Source organism: Macaca mulatta, chromosome 7 (genome assembly GCF_049350105.2).
Source record: "Macaca mulatta isolate MMU2019108-1 chromosome 7, T2T-MMU8v2.0, whole genome shotgun sequence".
NCBI lineage: Eukaryota > Metazoa > Chordata > Mammalia > Primates > Cercopithecidae > Macaca > Macaca mulatta.
The window spans coordinates 137576781-137582331 of NC_133412.1; the positions used below are offsets into that span (position 1 = coordinate 137576781).

Genomic DNA, 5551 nt, shown 5'->3' on the forward strand with positions numbered 1-5551 from the left:
TTTCGCCATGTTGGCCAGGCTGGTCTTGAACTCCTGACCTCCGGTGATCCACCCGCCTCAGCCTCCCAAAGTGCTGGGATTACAGGCGTGAGCCACCGCCCGTGGCCAAAATTTTTGGCAGAGATGAGGTCTCACTATATTGCCTGGGCTGTTCTTGAACTCCTGGGCCTTGGCCTTCCAAAGTGCTGGGATTATAGGCATCAGCCACCATGCCCGGCTGATACACAACTTTCTAAAAGAATGTTTCTAAAGCAAACTCACAGTATATTAGGTGGATGAGTTTAGCCACACAATGTATTGTTGATTTTGGTCTCCTGTATTTGCTATGTTACATGTACTTTGAAGATTTTTTCAGTGGGTCTTTTCTATTGAACAAGTTTTTATAATCTAAGTTTATTTTAAAGTTTATATTTGATCCATTCTGACTAAATGACTTTATTTAGCACAAAATAGAGGAGCTGATGCCAGTTAGTATCAATTGCACCAGAGCAATACTTACTAATTAATCAAGTGCAGTACAAATACATACTGAAGCACAATGAATTCTTCCAGGTCTTCAAGACAAAAATCACAGTTTGTAATTCCTTGTATTTAAGACATCCAGGTTTGGGATTGTGTAATCTCACCAGTTTTCAAAATGTCTAACCATACAAACACAGAAGTACAGCAGAGAATAATCATTTACAGACTTCACTCTTAAGAAATTAAAAATTAACAATTTAAGTGCTACAGATCTATATGTAGTTCAAAACATATAAAGACACAAATTACATTATGAAAATTCTTCGCATGGCCCATTTTTACATCAATTACTATAAAAAATGGACATTTATCAAATATCAGACTCACAACATCAAGAATGTGCCTGCACAAACAAACGTTAATGAAATTACACATTTTTCACACTATCTTTTTCCATGATTAATATGTATTTCCTTCAGTTTTCAGTGAAGACTTTTCTAATAATACTATGTTATTACCTTCAACCCATTTCCTGTCCTCATCTACTATTTAGATCACCTACATTAAAGAAATAAAAATGGGCTGGGCCTGGTGGCTCACACCTGCAATCCCAGCACTTTGGGAGGCTGAGGTGGGTGGATCACAAGGTCAGGAGTTCAAAACTAGCCTGGCCAACATGGTGAAACCCCGTCTCCATTAAAACTACAAAAATTAGCTGGGTGTGGTGGCGTGCACCTATAGTCCCAGCTAATCGGGACGCTGAGGCAGAAGAATCGCTTAAACTTGGGAGGTGGAGGTTGCAGAGTACCAAGATCGTGCCACTGCACTCCAGCCTGGGCAACAGAGCGAGACTCCATCTCAAAAAAAAAATAAAATAAATAAACATATTTCTTTATTGTTTTTGTTCCTTTTCCTTTGTGTAAACAATGTATTTGGGAGAACTTTCAATAAAGCTGAAATTGACAAAGTTTTACTCCCAATAATGCCAAAGAACTAATATCCTCCTTACTGAAGGCTAAAAAGAAACAGTGATGATTAAATTACAGTAGAATAGGAATTCTAGCAACAGTATTGTTTCTAGAGTTATTTGTAAAAAATAACAATAAGAGTTCTGTCAATTAGTTATTGAATATTAGATAGTACATTACTGCTTTTAAGAACGTTCTAGAATTTATAGGCTGAAATACTAAAGTTAATACGTCTATCTAAAGAATAAATGTCGTTTATATGGTTGGTTTTAATCAATAATACTGAGAGAACTTAACACATTTAATATAAATCCTCACAACACCCCTGTGAGGTAGGTATTGCTTACACTCACTTTACAGATGAGAAATCAGGAAGAGCAAGAATTAACAATCTCAAGATTTATAAATAAAAAAAATTCGGCTGGGCGCGGTGGCTCAAGCCTGTAATCCCAGCACTTTGGGAGGCCAAGACGGGCGGATCACGAGGTCAGGAGATCGAGACCATCCTGGCTAACACGGTGAAACCCCGTTTCTACTAAAAAATACAAAAAACTAGCCGGGCGAGGTGGTGGGCGCCTGTAGTCCCAGCTACTCGGGAGGCTGAGGCAGGAGAATGGCGCAAACCCGGGAGGCGGAGCTTGCAGTGAGCTGAGATCCAGCCACTGCACTCCAGCCTGGGCGACGGAGCCAGACTCCATCTCAAAAAAAAAAAAATTCTTATTTTCTTATAAGGCAGACTGTGCTGAGTTCTGATGATATGCTAATAAGAACAAATACTAAAACAGTCTCTATTTTTCTCCAGAAAACAACTGTGTAAGATTTTGAAAGAAGGAAAAATTTTAAGCTGACTCACGGGGAAAATGTTTGTTTAGTATCTGCCTGATACACAGATGAAAGTGCATACGATATTTCCAGTTTCAAGCTTGGTAATCGTTATGCAAACTGCACCATATTATTAGGATACTGGCTAACCGTATAGCTCCATTTTGTGGAGATGTAGTCCAAAATAAAGGTTTTAGCTGGAAGAACTTTTTTTTTTTTTTTTTTTTTTTGAGATGGAGTCTCGGCTCTGTCACCCAGGCTGGAGTGCAGTGGTGCAATCTCAGCTCACTGCAACCTCCGCCTCCTGGGTTCAAGCTATTCCCCTGCCTCAGCCTCCCGAGTAGCTGGGATTACAGGTGCCCACCACTACGTCCGGCTAATTTTTTGTACTTCTAGGGTTTCACTGTGTTAGCCAGGATGGTCTTGATCTCCTGACCTCATGATTCACTCGCCTCGGCCTCCCAAAGTGCTGGGATTACAGGCGTGAGCCACCACGCCTGGCCTAGGTGGAAGAACTTCTAAAATACAAAGCAAATTTTCTCAGTGAGCAATCACATCTTTAAAAAATAATACTCAGGGCACAGTGTTAGGCATATGACAGTTACTTTAAAAGATGCCTGCAGAGCCGGGCGACGGTGGCTCATGCCTGTAATCTGAGGCCAAGGTGGGCGGATCACGAGGTCAGGAGCTCAAGACCATCCTGGCCAACATGGTGAAACCCTGTCTCTACTAAAAATATAAAAATTAGCTGGGCGTGGTGGCATGTGCTCAGGATGCTGAGGCAAAAGAATTGCTTGGATCCAGGAGGCGGAGGTTGCAGTGAGCCAAGATAGCACCACTGCACTCCAACCTGGCGACATAGTGAGACTCCATCTCAAAAAAAAAAAAAAAAACCCTGCAGCATAAATGAAAACAACAACAACAAAAACTGGGGGTCAGTCCCACACCATTTACTGCATCTCTGGAATTCAGCTTTTGGGACTTTTTTTCTATAAAATGAAGTTGATATTTTCCCACTTCTTAAACAGAATGAATGTTATAAGGAACAAGGAAAGAGCATTTGCTTTGAATTCCCAATATTAAAAGGAACTGTAAGAATAGAAATAGTTAACAACTATTTTCTTAACTCTCAACAAACAGATATATTTCTGCTTTAAATCAGTGTCGTCTATCACGGCCAATCAGCTGCTAACAAACTCTTACCATTTCTCCACACTCTGCCCTGACAGTGCTTGCTGTCTTATCCCATCATCCATATACAACTCTACCTCCACCCTTTAGCTATATACAAGGATTTCCTGCGTCAAAGAATAATGAGTGGGCTGGGCACGGTGGCTCACACCCGTAATCCCAGCACTTTGGGAGGCCGAGGCTGGTGGATCACCTGAGGTCAGGAGTTCCAGACTAGCCTGATCAAGATGGTGAAACCCCGTCTCTGCTAAAAATACAAAATTAGCTGGGTGTGGTGGTGCATATCTGTAATCCCAGCTACTTGGGAGGCTAAGACAGGAGAATCGCTTGAACCCAGGTGGCAGAGGTTGCAGTGAGATGAGATTGCACCATTGCACTCCAGCCTGGGCAACAAGGGCGAAACTCCTTAAAAAATAATAATAATAAATAATAATAATGAGTGGGCAAATAGGGAAGAATACAGAGGAGAAAAATTAAGGCTAGGAAATATATCCTAACTAGCCTAAAATACAAAAAATAAATGTTAATACTTGTGTTCTTCCAATGAGATGAAATCTTTGAGGGCAGTACAAATTTGAATAGTTGCCTAAGTGAATTGGTAGGAAAAAGTTTAAGATTAGATGAAGTTCTGAGTTCTGACCCCAAAGAGCAATACATTTGTTTTAATTACTCCCAATACAATTGATCTTATAAATAGTTAGATTTGTTCTCAACACACATCAGTCTTGACCATAGGAGCCTTTACTCACTTGTCTAAGGCAGAAACTCAACTGCCTGACACAATATCCAGTAGTTTTTTCTTCATTCAATCCTCAAGAAAAACTTACCACTTTGTAATTTACCTAAACTGTTTATCTAGAGAAAACCTTTGTGTCCTTAGAATTAGCTGGATTACTCTTTGAGCTCCCTCCTGACTGAACGCTGATGCTGTTGAATGTGTCAGGAAATATCCTCGGAAGTGGAGGGAGCTCAAGAGTTTTTTAAGTGGTTAAATTCTAAGGCTCACAAACCAAATTTTTTATATGTATTCAAATGCCTGTGAAGCTCAGAATTTAACAAGAGGGCAAAAAAAATGTCTGTTTTATTATCCTTGACTATGTGGTGTTTGAAATTTAAACATTTCAGAAACAATTTAGATCTATCCTTTGTGGTGAAGCTTAACCAGATATTTCCCAGGTATATAGAGCCACGGAATCTGTAATTTATTCCATCAACTTTAACTCTCCTGGGGTTTTAGCTTTGTAAGTGTCACCATTATAAAGAGGGTTAAGTTGATTTATAGAGGGAAAGCTAACATCATGGGTTTTAAATGCAGTTACAGAACACTCAATGTATCCACTTTGCTGGCTTTATGGATCAGGAAAAAAGTAAAAACTGTGCCAATGAAAAACTACTTTTTCAAGTGGTTTTTAGAAAATTAGTATCAACCCAGGAAGCCCCCAAAATCCTCTGACATTGAGGGTAGAAAGATGATTTATATTTTATCATCTTTCTCTTTCAACTCATGTAAACCTCTGGTCATAAAAATCTCAAATTGCTTTTTAAGCTGTCTAAGAAAACACTATACACCAAGGTAACAACCCTGGGGTTTTTAGTCAATGTAGTTCTAGCTCAGTCTCTGTCTCTGCATGTTTATTTATCTATGTGTGTATATCTTACTGTTTCTTAAAGATTTTTTAATTTCTCTCTGACTCTTCTCCCTTTCTTTTAACTGTTTCTTATTAAAAATGAGGTATACCATGCCTGTAATCCCAGCACTTTGGGAGGCCGAGGCGGGCGGATCACGAGGTCAAGAGATCAAGACCATCCTGGCTAACACGGTGAAACCCCGTCTCTATTAAAAAAATACAAAAAAGTTAGCTGGGCATGGTGGTAGGCGCCTGTAGTCCCAGCTACTCAGGAGGCTGAGGCAGAATGGCGTGCACCCGGAGGTGGAGCTTGCAGTGAGCCGAGATCACGTCACTGCACTCCAGCCTGGGCGACAGAGGGAGACTGTCTCAAAAAAAAAAAAAAAAAAAAATGAGGTATACTCAATGTTAAAAAGTAAAGAGAAGCCATGTAGGTAAGATGTTGTAGAGCTAGTTGTTAAAAAATAAAACTACTCATGA

The 5551-nt window shown here is 40.0% G+C and overlaps 1 long non-coding RNA gene across 1 annotated transcript; it reads right to left on the minus strand.

The window, feature by feature from the left end:
* Positions 1-300: 300 nt before the first annotated feature.
* LOC144330282 (uncharacterized) lies at positions 301-5463 on the minus strand. Its single transcript, XR_013396319.1, has 2 exons — positions 4501-5463; positions 301-1851 (listed from the first exon to the last, which is right to left on the minus strand). It is a non-coding gene; the product is annotated as an uncharacterized LOC144330282 (long non-coding RNA).
* Between the last annotated feature and the right edge of the window lie 88 nt (positions 5464-5551).